The sequence below is a fragment of the Taudactylus pleione genome, unplaced genomic scaffold (genome assembly GCF_031769625.1).
Source record: "Taudactylus pleione unplaced genomic scaffold, aTauple2 ptg000206l, whole genome shotgun sequence".
NCBI lineage: Eukaryota > Metazoa > Chordata > Amphibia > Anura > Myobatrachidae > Taudactylus > Taudactylus pleione.
The window spans coordinates 13,218,645-13,238,412 of record NW_028284608.1 but is presented as its reverse complement, the minus strand read 5'-3'; positions in this window follow the sequence as shown (position 1 = coordinate 13,238,412).

The window sequence follows — 19,768 nt, the reverse complement described above, 5'->3', positions numbered from 1 at the left end:
CCCCCCCCCAGTAGTAGGCTGCCCCAGTAGTAGCCCCCCCTGTAGTATGGGCCCCCCTGTAGTATGGCCCCCCCTGTAGTATGCCCCCCCAGTAGTATGGCCCCCCCAGTAGTATGGCCCCCCAGCAGCAGGCCCACCCAGTAGCAGACCCCCCCAGTAGTATAGCCCCCCCAGTAGCAGGCCCCTCAGTAGTATGGCCCCCCCAGTAGTATAGCCCCCCCAGTAGCAGACCCCCCCCAGTAGTGCATACCCCCCCAGTAGTATGGCCTCCCCGCACCCCCAGTAGCAGACCCCCCCAGTAGCAGACACCCCCCCCAGTAGCACCCCCGGCCCTTGCACAAATAAAAAATAAAAAAATAAAAACTTACCTGTATCCCCGCTCCCGCGCCGTCCGCTCTGTCACACGCTGAGGAGGGAGCCGGAAGACGGAGCTCAAGTGTGAGCTCCAGCCGGCTCCCTCCGTGCAGCAGCCAATGAGAGTCTGTGTGACTCTCATTGGCTGCTGTAACAAACACACAGCTGCCGCTGGCGGCTGTGTGTTTGTGTCTGTGTAGGGCAGAGCGCTATCACAGCGCTCTGCCCTACACAATAGGAGCCCTGATGTCGGATTCTCTAGTGAGAATCCGACATCAGGCGGCCGCCGTTCGGCCCCGAACGGGGATCCGAGTCAGGCGGTGAACACCCGGACAGGGTTCGGGTGGACTCGGATCCCCAATGTTCGGAGCGGTTCGGATTCCACAGAATCCGAACCGCTCATCTCTAATTTTAACCAATGCTCGATGTGTTTGCACATTCACGAACTACTTTTCCAAAGTTTCTGCACAGCAGCATACCTCCCCTAATAAACACGCCCGACACTGAACAAAAAAACTCCCAACCCCTGACTCGCACAAACCCCTCCCCACCTTCCCAGATACACTCACTTTAAAGCTGGGTACACAATTAAGGGACCCTCCCCCACTGACCGAGCAGCCAATTTGGTAAGTTATACACACTTACCAATCGGCCGTTCGATATGTCTGGCCAGACATCACAACTGGGCAGGCATTTCAATTTGCTCACCCAGTGTCGGCGGTTCCTGCGGCCAGTGTACAGGTGATCGGCGGGTCGCCTGTACAAACACAAGCAGATGTACAGATATATCTGAAAGATATATCACATAATGTGTACCCAGCATTAGACAAATACCTTTGCCTTTTGAGGTCTGCAATCGGGACTGTGCAGACTATATCAGGATAGCTGGGAGGAATTCGGTGAGCAGCCTTTAGTGGTTACAGTATATATACAGAAGGTTGTCACTATTAGCAGATACGTACAGGAGGAAGCATTATTTGGAAAGGAAACAATGGCTGGGCTTTAAATGGTTTGTTTATCTGCTCTGTCACAGGACTGTATAGGAAGCCGTTCTGTACAATTTTGTATATCCACATAAGAGTACTGTACATAAAAGATGCTACCAGGAAGTAGGTACAAGGGAATCCCTCACACCTAAGCGGCTTATACGGAAGCAGCGTCCGCATTCTGGACGCCATGTAGATAAGCGATGTGGTATTGGGGATATAAATTGGGGATAATTAGATGAATAGCCTTTGTTGCAGGCAAATGTGCCAGATGCTAGAGCAGAGGGGGCTGGGACATGGCCCAGACCATACAAAGTTGGAATAACTCACAAGAAAGAGGAGGTCCAGTATGGGAGGAGGAGAAGTGGGACGAACCAATTCAACAAAAGCAAATGACAGAGAAAGATGCTCTCGCTTTTTAAGAAATGTTCCCACCCTCCCTTCCCACTAACAGCTAAAATGTTTCTTATTTGGCAGTTGGGCGTCCAGGGAAACGCAATTGCAAACTTAAGATAATCAAGGAACGTTGTTAATGACGTGATGGGAGGATGATATGTCCTCCGGGGCCGTGTAGTGATTAGGCACGTTTCCTGGAATGGATTGCCTCATGACGGGCAGAAGACACCTGTGTCAGGGTATGACACCATGCCAATGTGGGCAGCTGTGCTGCTGGTGGTGTCACAGCCCCCTTTTGTTGGATGGTGAACGTGATGGCTCCTCCCAAGCGGACCATAGTGGGGGCACTAGGCCCAAACTCGGACCGTCACCCCGCTAGTGAGGGAGGAGTGGTGACTGAGGAAGTCTTGGCTTCACGGGTCAATAGGATTGGAAAACCCAGTCCGTTGAATAGGATTGGAGAACCCAGTCCGTTGGAACTGGGTGGGCTCATATGGGCCCATACGTGAGGGAGTGGGTACCCACCCCAATTACCAAATTGAATAGTATGTTTGCAATTGCTTTTCCTGGGCCACCAACTTTATGGAAGTGTTAAATAAATTGGATCTTCTGCCGCCAGCTATAGTGTTTTGTGTCTTTATTCAACGGGAATGGGGTCAAAGATGGCCACATAAGAGTACTGTACATAAAAGATGCTACCAGGAAGTAGGCACAAGGGAATCCCTCATACCTAAGCGGCTTATATATACAGAAGGTTGTCACTATTAGCAGATACGTACTGGAGGAAGCATTATTTGGAAAGGAAACTATGGCTGTGCTTTAAATGGGCTGTTGATCTGCTCTGTCACAGGACTGTATAGGAAGCCGTTCTGTACAATTTTGTATATCAAATAATGGAGCAGAATTACAGTACACAACCTTCTAAAGAGGAGAAGTGGAAGCATTACTTATAGTAACCAATCAGATTTGAGCTATAATTTATTTGTAGAATGTACTAGATATGACAGAATTAAGAAAACACAAATATCATTGTTAAGTTGATGCATTTGTGAAACAGTTTGTTTCAAATAGTTCCAAATAAGGAATAAATGTAACAAAGTGAAGTTGAAGTTAGTGATTAACTATATACAGTCATAACTCTGTCCGGAATAACACAGCATTTTGGCGTATTCCTATAAAAAACTATCCCAAATAACTGATCAAGTAATCCAGGCCTGGCCAACATGAGGCTCTCCAACTGTTGTAAAACTACAAGTCCCAGCATACCCTCCCACCGATCAGCTGGTAAAGCATGCTGGGATTTGTAGTTGCACAACAGCTGGAGGACAGCAGGTTGGCCAGGCCTGATTAATCATTCCATTTTTTTCAATGTTTTAACAAACTCTTTGTTGTCTCTCTTGAGATGTAGAAATAGTGTCGTAAAATAACAGCTCCCCTTCATACTCTTTTTCTGTTACAATACAAGTACTATTAAGTTTTGCACCTGTGCACATAAGAAGAGGTGACAGCGAACCAAAATAGCATTTCAATTGTAAGTAAAATAAAGAAAACCGAAATTGACAAATAACTCTAAAAGCCAATTAAAATGTTTTATTGAGAAATGTTTGATCTTACACACTAAAAGCCCAAATTAAATATATTATCCACTAGTACAGGCAGACTGGGCAATTTTAGTATAAGTCAGTTTGGCCGTAGGCCCACCGGGACAGGGTTCCCCAGAGTCCGGCACAGAAAGAAAAAAACAACATTTCATCTCTCTTTTGAGTTGCTTGACCAAGGTGACCCTAAAATTTTAATATTTTTAGTTGAATACAAAATAAAGTATAAATAAAAATATACTAATTTGAACTTTTACTAGAATGTCTTAATAGTAATTCCTACATTACCCCAAGCTATATTCCTAGACCTGTAATTAGCAAATTCCCTAATCAAAGTTTCAATTTTAGCCATAACCTAGTTAAAACCAAGGATGGGCACTGATCATCGATGGCTGACAACCATCAATGGTTTGATGATGGTGATTAGTTTTGCCATCGATGGGTGGACCATAGGTGGCGTACAACAGCACTGCGGTTCAGTGGTGGATGAACCGTGGTAGAACTGTCGATGGATGATCCTACTTTAACTCTAAGACTAAACTGTGTCCTAACAAGCTCTAGTGCTATATATACGTATATAAATATTATTATTACTGTTATTATTATTATAATATAATAATTCCATAAAAAAACGTTCACACAGCGTATTTCATAACACTGGAAACTTAAAGATTTTCTTTTTCGCACTGGTACTGACATTTTTATGGATTACACCAGTGGTTTCCAAACTGGGCACCGTGTCACCCTGGGGTGCCTCGGAGTTCTTGCAAGGGAGCCTCGGGTTGGTGGCCCAGAACCAAATACAAAGATTTATGGTCAATGTGATTGGAAAAACTAGTGTTGGTGGCCACCAATCATAAAATATGTGGACAAGCAGGGCACAATCTTGTCCACAACCACATAACTTAGCCTAAGAATAACAGGTAAACACAAGTGACTTCATTGAATCATTTTTGAAAAATTTCTCAATAAGAAACTTTTGGCTCACGGGTGCAGGAAAAAATGCTGATACTCTAGGACGCAGTGAAAGTTTGGGAACCACTGGATTACACTATACATTTGGTATATAAGTTCAGGCTCCCACTTGTGTTGTGCAATCAGCTAAGATAATATTTGTCATAGGATTCTGAAAATCCTAAACAGATAATTCGGGTAGCGACTGCCTGTGTATGCAAATTACACGAGACTGTGCAGGAGTATTTGGGACTCTGTGTTGCCGTGCAGGGGGGTTTGCAATTAACACAAAGAACACAATAGTCAAAACAAATCCCAATAAAGCATTAGTAGTACACTCACACTTTTAACCCAATCTGGACCATTCCACTTATATTACTAATTAAAACACATATTATATGGATAGGCACTATAGATTATTGCTTTAATTAAGTGTACTATATACTATATATATTTTACTAGATAGTAATGACACACTTTCTTTATTACGCTAGAAAGGTTATACACCTATAACTCAAATATTAAAAAAAAAAAGTTTAAAAAAATATATAGTTATAAATTACATACACAGTACAAGCTAATATATTTCCAGCACACTGCTGAGTGCATTGTATATACATTTGGTGCTTTGGGAAGCTCTTAACACATTAAAGACAATTTTGGCAATAGAATTAGATATAATATGTTACTTTTTGTTACCCCCCCCGCCTATATAGAAAACAGAGGGAGATACACATCCTCGACCCCACTCTTTCACATCAACCACTGAGTGACAACTGATTTAGCATCATTCTATTACACATTTATTAACAGCACGTGCTGGTATATCTGCAAGCCTGCCATGCTAATCAGACTGATGTAGACTGCGCTGGAAATTCAATGAGGGAGGGGTACAGCATAATCATAGTCTCCAGACCCATCTGTTGAGTCCACAGTTTTACAATACCTTTAATTGCAAAAGTCAGAGAAGGGAGGACTTAAGTTTCAGTCCCTTGAACAAGTGCAATCTCTATACAGCTCCTGCAGGGTCAATCTTTGTAGATGATGTGACTCTGAATAGAAGCAAGGAAGGGGAGAAAATGTTCAGATCAATGGCAGATAAAGCCTGGGCCACAAAGGGCTGTATTCTCTTTATTCTTAAATTAGAGCAGCTGCCGCATCACAACCAATTGGAAAGCTATTAGCTTTTTAAAGGAATTAAACCCGTTGAAAAGTTTAGGGTTCCGAACCATTCACGTTCACACCATGTGTCCCAGCCATACAGCTCTGCGGCTAGTTTGTTTGAGATAAGGAGAAAGACCATTGTGGACTGATGTCCTAAAGGGGAGAGAGTGAGAAAAGATCCCTGTAGGATGTGATCATCTTGAAGCAAGGTACTCAGGATCAGTAAAATATCCAAATAAGCACATTTTTGTAAACAAAACAAGTTTCCTTTTTTTTGTGTGTTCAGCTTAAAAAGGAAACCACAGAGCCACGAGGAATGTAGATCAAAGTCAACTTCGCAAATGATGCAGAAAGGCATAAAGCAACAAACAACTTTGGTGGGAAGTCGGGGGATACGTCAAGGAATCTGTCACTTAGCATTTGACAAAAACGAGAATAGAGATTTCACGGGAAGATACAAGACTTGAAACAATCTTCTTTAATAATAACAATGGCGACGTATCGTAAAATGCCTTTGGGTGTATGGGCCAACGATAGTCATGATGAATTGTCTGTAAAAAAAAAAAAGTTTGTGTTTGAGAACTTTTTTTGTAAACAAAATGTGTTAACAGGTCAGGACAAGGGGCACCATCAATATAAACTGTTCGAGTTTGAATGTGGTATTTTATGTTCCAAGTAGTTATTGCCGCTAAATGATCTGTGTTCATTAAGAGATGTATGACACTTACTTTGATGATGTGTCAATTCCACATACTACAGGACTTGACTTAAGGGACAATCTAGAGATGAGAGCATGTCGGACATAATCACACACGGTATGCATGCACAGGGGAATAAATATGGCTATTTATCAGTATAAGAATTCATACGCATCTATGAGGCTGCACAGCCCCCTTCCATACCCTTGGTTTCCTAGCCATCACCATTATCAGTGTGCATCTGATAGACATAATTTTGTGTACTCACGACTCTACATAGCTCGCAATCACGTCAATATGCTCTCACTAAACGTCACCTACTTGTGAACACACCTTCACCCATAGGGGGAGATGGCATCTGCCCTTTATTGTTTAATATATGAACTAAAATGTCTTTACAGAACACTGTCAAAGATCAAGGGAAGGAAGCTGTTGTCCACTTTGTCTTGAGTTCTAAAGCCAATATTAAGTTGCCATTTAAATCCGGGAATGTGTAAAATGCATCCTTTATGGTTAGGTCAGAGGTGAAGCTACTGTCTGGCCATGTTGTTCTGGCTGCTCTGGAACTGCCCCCTGTACTTTTCTAGGCACTCGCCAAAGTCGGGGTCTCCAGAGCAGATCAATGGATCACACTTTCAAATTCTGGTGCAATTTAATACTATGAAACCAGGTAACGTGCTCTTGAATAAATTGCAGTGGAGGCACAGAGCACGGTATGTGTGTATTATACTGGCATTTGTACAGTATTAAAATTGTACTCCCAGATAGATGTGTGAGATAATAAGAAGTCACAATCGCCATCATTCTGATCTGTGCGGTCACAGGCACCCTCTGTAGTATCACATAGCGCCATTTTTAAGACAGGATTTTCTGAAAAACCATGACTCCCAGAGAAAACTGGTGTTATGGAGAAGCCCTCCGGGCTCTGGTGAGTAGTGCACGAGATAATTATATTGTGGTGGAGCTCAGTGTGTTAAATTGAAAAAAAAAAAAAAAAAGTCATCCTTAACTTTTGTGCACTGTTCGCTGGTTCCGTCCATCTTCCTGAGGTCTGTAACAGTCCCATGCCGCTCATCTTTGTGCTTGCTCTCAAGGCCAAGTCATTTATTGTGTTGAATGAGGAGCGTTCTGCGCTGCATCCGTCCATTTAAATGAGCTGACAGTCTCTAGAACCCGCAGAGGCTCAGTAGGAGGGTCTGACCTACGACATGCGCTACTGAGCATGCATGCCTTTAATGAGTCTGGACGTGCCCCAGAGACTCTCTGTGACATTAGTGCCCCTAAGCCCCACACAGTGTGACCCCAATCTCTGGGCCACCACAGAATAGCACTAGGGGCATACCGCTATGCTACCAGAAGCATAGGCACTGTCATCACCTTGGGCACTACAACGCCTAACATACCCTTATTGCTTCCAGGCTGCATCCAGCACAGACACTGCCTTGTACCTGTTTAACCGTGTCCACGCCACCTGTTAATCTAAATGGTTATTAGACCTAACCTCAGAAAACTGCCCTGCCTCTCTAACCAACTGTCACCTTATTTCCCTCTGCCTCTTTGCTTTCAAACTAATTGAGCAGCGAGTGTACTCATGTCCTACAAGCCTTTTCTCTTCTCAATCCATCTGCAATCAGGCTTCCTTTCATCAACACCCTACTGAGATTGTACTCACTAAAGTGACTAACAATATACTCATAGCTAAGTTTATGGGCTACTTCTCAATACTCTTTCTCCTGGACAATGACTGCTTTCAACAGAATCGGTATGGCCAGGGGTCCAGCGGTTCAAATCTCGACAGCGGCAGCCCGACAAGGATGAATATCCTGATCGTCCTAAAGGTAAGTATTGACTAACCTATTCTACCCCTAACCCTCCCTTATGGGTGCCTAACCCTAACCTTCCCCCCCAGTGCCTAATCCTAACCCCCCCTTCCCTGCCGCCTAAACCTAAGTCCCCCGGGGGGGTGCCTAACCCTAAGTCCCCCGCGGGGTGCCTAACCCTAACCCTCCCTCTCCATAGCCTAACCCTAACCTCCCGGGGGGGTTCCTAACTCTAACTCCCCCAGGAGCCCATAACCTAACCCTCCCCCCCCTGTGGCTGTCCACGCTCAGCGCCCGGCATCACTTCGATCGGGATGCCGGGCACTGGTCTCCCGGTGTCGGCAAAAGACAAGCGTTTACATTTAGGTGCCTGTCATTTAGTCCTCGCCGGGATTAAGCAGTCGGGAAGCCGGCTGTCGGGATTAGGTCCGCCGGCTTCCCGACTGCAAACCCTTTCAACATCATTGCATACCCTTTCAACACCATTGTTCACCCTTTCATCCTGCAGACCTTACCATTCCTTTAGCTTTTGGGACACAGCGCTTGATTCAGACCCACTCGCTAGATGCGTTCGCACGCAGTCAAAGTATGCAAATCCCGCTATTGCACAGCAAGGCATTAGCACGCCCACTATGTCTTGGCGTGCAATCGCGGTGTGTATGTAGACGCCCACCAGCCTGTCTTAAGACGCCCACTTATACACGCCATCTCCAGGAAGTGTATGCAACCATCGGTAACATCGAGTACCATCGGAAGCATACACAGCACTTGTGGCAGACCATACCCTACCGCAAGCACTGCGAGTGCTTCAGTGTGAATTTCAAACATGTGACATGTACTATGACGCTGCCTCTTAATTATGCACGCCTCTGAAATGGTGTTAAGACGCTCAGGCATGCCTGCATTCGCACCTCCACTCCCCCGTTTCCATCGACCATCCCCTGTCACCATCCACAAACGGTTCGTCCTGTCACTCATTCTAGCGAGGTGGCTATGCACAGCGAGCTATTGCTTCCCGATCGCACGGACTAGTTTGCACACGTGCACTGGGATGCATGCGCACATTGCAAACATTGGCAGGCTGCTTGTGAAAGCAGCCTAGCGATTGGGTCTGAATCGGGCCCACAGATCTCTATTGGTTCACCTTACTGATTGCACCTTCATTGTCTCTACTTCCGATGCACCTTCACTTCCTCTCTCACTACCTTGTGAAGACCCGTAAAGCTCAGTTTATGGGTCGCTGCTTTTCTCACTTTATACCTCTTCTAATTTGCTCAATCACCCTCCACTATCAGCTCTATGTTGATGGCAACCAAAGTCTACTCCCCACTTATGGATCTCCTACCTCATCTCACCAGACTCACTCTCAGCCATTATACTTTTTCAGGCCCTGTTAAACCTACTTCTATTTTCCAGCCTATCCTACAACCGCTTGCCTGATACTGTGGCAAGTACGAAGATCCTACCACTGGTACTACTCTTACTAGAATATACTACTGCTATCTCATTCTACACTGTAAAGCTGGGTACACAATTGACCGACCCACTGGCCTATCTAACGATTGGTAAGTGCATACGCATTTGAATTTGCCTTCCGAGTTGAGATGTCAATCGCCACGGGTCCCTTTAGCTAATGTACAGGTGGTCAGCGGACCGCCCATGCATAGCCATATGTGCCGATATACTGTATCTGCATATATATTGGCCATCAGCTGTGCTGCACAGCAGATGAGATATGTCTGCGAATGACGTAATTCACAGACATATCTGAGGTACACCGCCTCCGGATGTGCTCGCAATATATCAGCCGTTCGACTGAACTGCCGATATATTGCCCAGTGTGTACCCAGCATAAGTCACATCACTATTCTTTGTTCAGAATTGGGGGTGAGGTTAGTTAACAAAAACATTTGGGTGAAGAATCCATTTGACCTTCCTTGCACTCAGATCACATGATTCCTTTAGTTATAAAAAAATTAAAAAGTGTAGTGATCTACAGCACTATAGAAAGGAATTATAGTATTGAGGAAGATAATTGCAATTTTAATAAAAAATATTTACAATCTTAAGGACCCAAGTCTTTTGGTTTTAGTTTTGGCAAAACCACCCTCAACTGTTATGGTTTTGGCAAAACCACCCTCAACTGTTATGGTTTTGGCAAAACCACCCTCAACTGTTATGGTTTTGGCAAAACCACCCTCAAGTGTTTTAGTTCAATTTCCGTTTTGGATTTCTTTGACAATTGATAATAATTGATAAAAATAGCTAAAGTCATGTAATTTGGAGTTTTTTACATGCAATCAAAAACTCAAGATCTGGTTTTTAGATCCAAGATCCGAACTAACGGGTAGTCCTGAGCTGGGGCACGGTTCTACTCGGAACCCGAAAACTGATCTGAGCCAGGACTCAGCAAAACCGCTAATTTCTAATAATAGTAATGTTATTTGTATAGCACTTTCATCCAGTAGGACTCAAAGTGCTTTACACTGCCATTTAAAAACACAAGATACAAAACTAAGCATTCAGGTTGTATTTTATTAGGAACTAAAGGACATTAGTGAAATGCATGAGTAAACAGGTAAACAGATTTTGAAGGATTCTAGAGAAGAGGCCTCTCGAATTGTGCGAGGAAGCGAGTTGCATAGATTCAGGGCTCCAAAGCTACAAGCTCGATCCTCAAATTAATTAAGGTAGATTCTAGGTGCAGCTAATAGTCCTTCATCAACATATCGAAGTGAGTAGGGAAGTAAGAAATCAGGAATGTATGTAGGATAAGCTCTGAATGTATAAATTAAAGATTGTCATGCATGGGATTTATTAACAGATTTCAAGGTCAAAGTAATTGTGTATCAATGATTATATTTGTAGTCCAACAAATCATATATAATCAAACATGGTAGTAGTAATATTTTCAGCCACATGGGATGATATCACCAACACATTTATATGTAGAATAAAGATAAGGGCATCTTATTAGAAGGCCCTTTTACATCTTGGAAAATTGCAAATCTAGACGTTATTTGTATATTTTCTTTCAAATGTTTTCCCCAGATGTACTGTATTTTTGTGACATTGTTAGTTTAATTGGCATCCCACCCCACCCCCATCATAGGCAAATGCAGGGGGGGTTCCATCTGCCCTGAAACCCTCCTCCCCAGGCCACACTATGACCACAATAGAAATAGTAATATAATAGAATGTTACTAGTGCTGCATCTTCTTCTCAGTATCATAAATAAAATAATTACCACCACCTGTGGATATTTTAACATGTATCAGCCAGTAATAAATAACCAGTGCACCAACTAGGAGATCTGGAAAACATTCACTGTTAGGGATGAACTGCTATAGAGCCCAAAATGTACATATATGTCCAGGGCAGTGCTAGGTTCTTCTGCTGCTCCTCCAGGCTCCGGACTTGCTCTAATACTCTTGAATGGTGCCCACATCTAAATATAAACATTCAGCCCTGCCTAATCTAATGGCTTACTGTGATCACTGATCCTGTATATGCTGGAATTATGTCAAACAATACACTTTGTATGATGCATATTAAAGCTGGTTAAGTGCTAATTCTACCCTCCTTATAGACTGGCCACACTCACTCTAAAATCAGGCATTTGGAAACCCCCCCTCCTGAAATCCTGCGTTTGCCACTGCCCATCACCTAAATAATTAAGTTGAAATCCTTCCCTGGTTCATCCATATATATGAGCAGGGTCAAGCTACACTGAATACATTTTAAAGTTGACACTAGGGCCTCCAGTGAGTGAAAGCAAGGTCAGATTGTGGCAGCGAGCTTCCAGAGATGGCTGGAGAAAGACATGTGCACAGAATTCAGGAAACTCTCGCATTGGACTGCAAAGACACAACAGACCCGTGGCAGGAAACAGGAAACAAGGGTTAAAAAAAAAAAGTGATGATTAATAGATTGTCAGCAGGTGTTGCAAATTGACAACCTCATAACAGGTCTCAGCTTGTAGCTGTCACGATAAGATCATGAGCTGTACCTCACAGATAGTGTGAGATCCAGGAAGATAGTGAAGCAACGTACTATAACTCCTACCAAGAAGAGATGTAAGTGACTGGTGGACCACAGCAGTTCCATAGTTAGTAGATAAAGTGGATTTGGGAACAGTAGTATTTAGTATGAAGTAGATCAGTCCGATGAGATGATTACACAAGTTATACCAACCTGAATCAATCTCATCAACACGCAGTGGTTTGACTTTACATTTTATCGTCTTTTTAGTCTCATCCATACAATCAGAACAAAAAGAAACACTAGTGGTGTCTTGAATTGTTTATTTTCTGCCATATCTGGTCAAACCCAAATTTAGACTATTAGCGCAACACCACTAGTGTTTCTTTTTGTTCTATATGTGATCACCTATTGGTGAATTAAATTGGGTATACACAGACCCATAGGTGTATGCAACTGCTTATAACTAATTATATATATAATATATATTAGCGCCAATCTGATTATTGTTCGAGTTTGGTTCATCCATACAATTGACATATATTTTTGGGTCTATTTCCTTATCTGAAAGACAAGACTCAAAAATGGGTCCTATTATAGTGGCCGTCAACAATCAAATTCCTCACGGGAAGTCTTTTGACCATTTCAATGCCATATAGATATGGGATTTACAATGACGTTTGTCCCACACTTAGATCACCATTAGTGTAAATCCTATGTCAATTAATGTTCGCCCCCTTATCTTTCAAATGTATAGCCAATATCACTCAGCTCACATGGAAGTACAAATGACGTGTCCTATTCAAACACGTTTCACAATGTGCATCCAGTGTCAGTAAGGCCCAGTTCATCTCTGAGGTCTGTGTTATGTCTATGATGTACCAACCCATGGTGCTGTATTATATTTTTAACAGCAGTGGCACCGTTCCCAAAGCCCTATACTCCGGGGGATGGCACCATCTGCACACCCGTAGTTACAGCCCTGAAGTTGCTTTTCTCATCTACTACTTCCCCTGAGTTATGTGTAACGTTTCGACCTCTACCTTGTTCATTTTAGATGTTTAACATTAGAAAAAAAGGCAAATGACAGAGAATAAAGTAAAACAATTGTGAATGTTATATGCAATGACCTGCCCTCAGGATTTCAGTATTATGTCAGAAATTCAACGTTCTGCAAAACTTGCTGGTAGGGAGAGAATTCTTAGAGCTTCTACAGTTTTTGGAAGGCTTTAGAGTTTAAGTTACTCTCATTAGGCACTTTCCAAGAGGAATTGCTATAATTACCCTTATTTAAGTACCTTGATGTGATGGCACTTCTCATTACTAGTGGGTTTGGAATAAATGGCTCCCAGCGAAAAAACCCATTACAGTCGCCCACATGAAAACTGATTCAAATTACCAGAAAGAAAGATCTTTTGACTGAGGGTTGAGAAATGAGCAGAGACCTCCTCACCCTGCCATTTCATTACATACCGTCAACACTAATTGCCCTATTCAAAGTCGTCACCAGCTAATATCCCGGCATTGTATTGAGCTACCAATTAATTCACAGCGAGGAACATCTTTATGGGCTAGTGCTGGCCTGTAACAAGAAAATAAAATGCACTTTGCTGATGAATCTACTTTAAATGTTCTTATCCAATTTAGTGGAAGAATCAGGCTAATGTGCGTTAACAAAAATTTCCTTTTTTAATTTATTTTTCTTTTTAGGGGAAAGTCAGTGGGTTTCCGCTTGTATCACCCAAGGCCACTTTGTGCAAGTATGTAACCGTGTTTGGCTAGTATAGTCAGGAAATTCCCCTTATGTGTTCCCAAGACACAACACATAGCATAATTGCAGAAGCTATTTGTGTTCACTAACTGCAATGATCATCGATGAAACGGGCACTCGCTATGTCTGACAGATCAATTTGTTTGTGCTGTTAACTCCTGAGAGTTGATGGTCGGGGGGGGTTTCACTTTTGAAAGTGGCCAGTTTCAGATTTCAGTTCCAATATGTAGGTGGTTCTGATTATGATTATGGGGTGGGGAAGAGACACAAAAAGGGGGAGGAGTGAGAGAGAGGTGTGGAGAAAGTGTTGGGGGAAAAGTGAGAGTGTTGGGGGGGGCGGAGTTAGGGCGGCAAGGACAGAAAAAATAAATAGATAAAGCCAGGCAAAGCCATGCATTACAGCCAGCATGGAAGAAGCAAGCTGAGCCGATTAATTATATTTGAATGACCAAGCTAGGGTTGCCAGATCATCCCTTTAATAAGGGACAAATATGAATTGCACATCTTCTGTGCATGATTAAAACCAAGTGAAATGGAAACTTGGGGGTATAGAAGTGGAGGTGTTGCCCATAGTAACGAATTACAATTTAGCTATTATCTTCTAGAAGGTGCTAGATAAATGAGAAGTAGAATCTGATTGGATGCTATGGGCAACATCTCCACTTCTAAAAACCCACGCTTTAGTAAATATACCCTTTGAAGTCAACCTGCCACAGAATCTGTGTACGGTAATTCATATGTGCCCTTTATTAAAGGTGTGAGTTGACAACCCTAACAAGCTCTCCCTTCTGCAGTATGCAATAAATATGGTTCTTTGCACACCTACTTTTCATGTCCATACATAATCAGATCCAGCTGCTTGACCTGAATAAATTATTGTGAATTATTGAAACAAAACAGAAAAGAGATATGCTCACGCTCGTGTTTACCCATATTGTACATGATACCAGCTTTTGTGTCATTATTAATGTCATATATGTACAATATGTACAATACAAAAACAAAAAAGCATTTTGTTATAGACTCTAAGGGGTAAATTTACTAAAGTGAGAATTTTTAGAAGTGAGTTTTAAAAGTGATGTTGCCCATAGCAACCAATCAGATTCTACTTAACATTTAACTAGCACTTTCTAGAATATATTAGCTATAATCTGATAGGTTACTATGGACAACATCACTTTTAAAACTCACTTCTAAAAACGCTCACTTTAGTAAATTTACCCCTAACAATAGTGTAATGCTACTATCTGTGTATCTAGAAAATTAAATCAAGGGGATTTTGTTTGCATTTTCATCAAAATACAGTATTTAAGCTTGCAGCACATGTCAAAATCTCTGCAAGTTGCTACACTACTATATATGCCTAACACACTACTGAATTGCAGTTGAATGCACTCACTTCTCAGGTACAGAGCTTAACAGTTATAACCGCAAATTATTGTCATCAGCCAATCAGATCAATCTCACACACGCAGCAATTCGGGGAGATTAGAATCTAAAAAAACAAAGTGGCTACTGGAATCTCAGTACGTACGGTCAGCTTTAAGTCCAAATTATTTATTGGTCATTTGTAAAAAGTTACTAAAACATGGGTTATACAATGTTTTTCCAAAAAAATTAGTTGGTCTCATCTAGACTAACCGAACTAAAAGCAAATACCTTACCCACTTGGTATAAAAATTGATAACAAACGGTATCTCCTACATCAATAGACTGTTCTTTGGCAAGCTGTGTCACATCACTGACTGTACAGTGATAAGGAATAGGCAATAGATAAGTGGGATCTGGCTTTAAAAATGTTTGTCGAGTATACAAACAGACATCTGACACAAAGGAAGAGCAACAGGAAATTAAAATCCTCCTATATCTCAGTTTATTGCATATACCAAGCTAGTTGTTTGTGAAGGCTTTTGCATGTTGGATGCTGAAATAACAGCACAGCTACAGATACTTAGTAAAGTAAAACTAAACCTAAAATATATTTTGATACAGGTTGAGTCTCCCATATCCAAATATTCCGAAATACGGAATATTCCGAAATACTGATTTTTTTGGCTTGACTGAGATAGTGAAACCTTTGATTTTTGATGGTTCAATGTACACAAACTTTGTCTAAGGCACAAATTATTAAACATATTGTATAAAATTACCTTCAGGCTGTGTGTATAAGGTGTATATGAAACATAACTGAATTTCATGTATGTACACGAACTTTGTTTGAGCCACAAAATTATTGAAAATACTGTATAATAATAAAATGACCTGCAGGCTGTGTGTATAAGGTGCATATAACACATAAATGCATTCTGTGTGTATATTGGGGTCCCATTTCCAAGATATTTCATTATGATATGCAAATATTCCGAAATACATACTATTCCATTATCCAAAATACCTCTGGTCCCAAGCATTTTGGATATCGGAGACTCAAACTATACATGGTAAAGGAGGACGAACTAAATGTCAGAATCAGCGCCCTGTGCCGGCTCGTCCCCTGACTGTCTGACACCATGATGTTACACACATTATATCGTTCAGTGACCAGTGGGGGTGGGGCCAGCAGCATTGGGGAAGAGCACAGCGCTGAAGAGAGTGTCCATTGGGACACTCAGACTGCAGGGTGCCCACCTGGAGCACCTAATGGAAGGGCTATGGGGCAGTGACGTTATCGCCCACAGCGCCCTGCGCTCTGTGTGATGGCAATGCTCGCACATCCCTACTTACGGCCCTGGACAGAATAGTGCTATTCATTGAATAAAAAATCATTCAGAAGTTGGACTGCACACTACCAATATTATTTAATGAATCACTTTTTCTATGGCAAATACATATCTTCTAGACCTCAGTCTCTGTCCCATTGGAGCTTACGATCTGTGTCCCCTACCACCACCATCACAAACATAAAAACTCCACACAGTACAATCTCCAGATAGCACCAACTCCACTTTGCATTAGTCCTGTAAAAGTTCATCCCCCACACCTAGGGCATGTTTCAGAGGTGATACTAATGCATGTGTGGCTGTAGTTTCTTTCGTATTCACTGACAATATATACAAATGCTAGTCTTAGCCTTCCGCTTGCGAGCCCTGGAGATGGCAAGCCCTGAGAAGTCTACTTTCAATGTCCATAGACAGTACATATCCGCCAGTGGACTCAAACACTCCACCATTGGCGCACCACTGTTTGCTCCATTGACACCCTATGGCTATCGCAGTCTCTCCTTCTGAACTTTCTCTAATCATGGCCCCTGCTGCGGCTCTGCGTTTGAGGACTCCGACACGCCCTTGACACTCCCATCACGCTCCCATGAGACGGACATTTTTTGCGCTCACTTCAAGACACCACCCAGTGGCCCATGACTGCCAGCTCTATTGCAAGTGACTCCATTCACAACAGCGTTCTCTGAATACACTCAGTGGCACGCATGTGCCAAAACAAATATTCTCACAACTGCGCAAACAGTGACACTGCGTCTGTATCAGGCCCATAGTCACTGATAATAATACACAATGTACCATATACTGCAATTTACAGTTTTTTACCTCTTAGTCGTTTTAAAGATATTGGGCGGGATGCATGATGCATCACATTCGGGACACAATACATCTCACCGCTCTTCGCATGCATGCCGGCATTGGTAATGCCGGTATGCCTGACGAATACCACAAAGGACCGCTCTCTCGGTAAGAGCAGCCCTTTGCGATGGAGGGACGTACGGGTCTATGACCACAGGGGGTGCTGGGAGGGATCCGATCGGATCCCTCACTCAGCGCTCTCCGGATAGAAGCCCATAGGCTTCTATAGAGTAACGCCATCATGAAGATGGCGTTACCCACCGAGTGCATCACACTCCTGGGCTTGGTGCATATGAGAAATGCGGTCAAACACGCATTTTCGGGGCTTGACCGCGTTTCTCAGCTATTTGGTGCTTCCCGCCCAGGTCAGGAGATTCATTTTTTCTAAAAAAATTTGGATTGGCCAACAAAAATTTCACGTTTAAGGCACTTGAATTTAGCCACCAAAACAAAATATCTGGTTTGTACACAAAATAGGCAGAAATTATAAAAGTTTTTGTCCAAATTTATAAAATTGTGATTTAACACTAGAAAATGCTGTCGGCAGGCATCTAGATAAAGAGAGTGTTTTCTCGACTTTTTTTTTTTACTCTGCCTATCAATTTAGCCTGTCTGGAACACGCAGCTGAAAATAATAAAGATAGTAGCCAGGATGGAGCTAGATAGGAAGCAACCCTGACACACATAACTATTAATAGGTTAGTTTAGGCCACTGCAGCCCCTGTCGACCTCTGAATAAACCTGAGTGTTGCAGTAAAATTTAGCAACCAACATTAATGCAGTAACCAACGTCTTCAGTGCTGGTAAAAGACATGCCAATGGTTCTGGAATCAATAGCTAGTTGAATCGAGAACCATTGAAATATCATGTGCTAACAATAAATAAACCGAATCAACTAGTAATTTTTACTTTTGAATTGAGGGCCTGATTCAGAGCCGCTAGTAAGCGGCCGCTCGTTCGCTCCGAGCGATGTTCGCACATCTGCGCATGCGTATGGGTGTTAATGCGCATGCACCAACCAGTCATTGCGGTCGGAAATCGTGCGCTCGCAAAACAGCGAGTGCCTGCTAATTTGAGTGACAGGATGAGGTGTTTGTGGGTGGTAACAGGGGAAGGTGCTTGAAAACGGGGAGTGGTGATCCGAACGCAGGCGTGCCAAAAGGTCAAAACGGGCGTTTTAAGGGTGTGCATAATTAACAAAGCAGTGTCATCGACCACATCACTTGGTTGTTTCTTAGCCTGAACTGTTCGCATGATTGCGGTAGGAAAATCCAACCACAAGCACTGCAAGCAGTTCAGACGCCTTTCGATGTACTCGATTAATCAAATAAATAGCGGAGATGACGTATGATGCGAGCGGCCAGGGGGCGTCTTTACAAAATAGCGAGCGCATATTTCGTTCGCTCGCTCAGACATAGAGGCGTCAACAGACCGCAAAGAGCGAGCGCTCAATTTAAATAGCCGGCCCCTTTTTCTGAACGAGCGAGCGGAAATAGCGTCCGGCTCTGAATCAGGCCCTGAATGCAGGCTTGGCTTGGCCCACTGGGGTATTAGGGAAATCCCCCCTGCTTACTTTCTACAGTGAGAGTAAGCAGCTTCTATAACATGTGCACTGCAATTGTCTAGGCTTGAAGCTCTGATCTCTGCTGAATGTGGACTTTGTAGTTGTAATATTGTACTACGCCCAGAGGTGCTGATGTATCTTGGATATTTGCTGTTCCTTCAATGTAGCAATTAATCATGCTGCATTTCCCAACCGTTAACGAGCTGTACATGTTGCTGTTGCCTGGCCTTTAAAACTATCCCTGTAATCATGGTTAGATCATTGTTGAGCTTTTCTATAGCACATTTATAGATCGTGTGATTTGGTTTTGGTTCTGTTCCTGTTCCTTTTATCCTCAGTTCTTGGTATCTTCATCCTGCTAACCTGACTTCCTGACACTCTGCAATCTGAGTGCAATACAAATTTCCTAATTTCCAGATACCCTGCAGCCAGTGTGCAATCCTATATTCTTAGCACCCTGCTAACACTATACAATCCCAATTTCCCGACATTGGGGTGCCAGTTCTCAATTGTTCATGACACCTTACTAATTGTATGATATCCAGAGTTCTTGATACTTTTCTCCTCAAGTGCAATCATAAGTCTGATACCCTGCTATCAGTCATGAGTTCTTCACATTCTGCTACCTATGTGCTATTCTTAATTACTGACATAACTACCAATTTGAAATTTCATATAACTGAAATCCTGCTACCAGTTTTCAATTGTGAGTTCCTGATACATTACAATGCTTGCCAAGTGCAATCCCGAGTTCCTAACACTCTGCTACCCATGTGATTTTTTTCCGTTCTTTACACTCTGCTATCCAAGTGCAATCCTGAGTCCCTGACACTCTTGAGTGCAATCTTGATTTTCTGACAATATTTAGCCAAGGAGCAATCCTGAGTTCCTGACACATCCACATGCT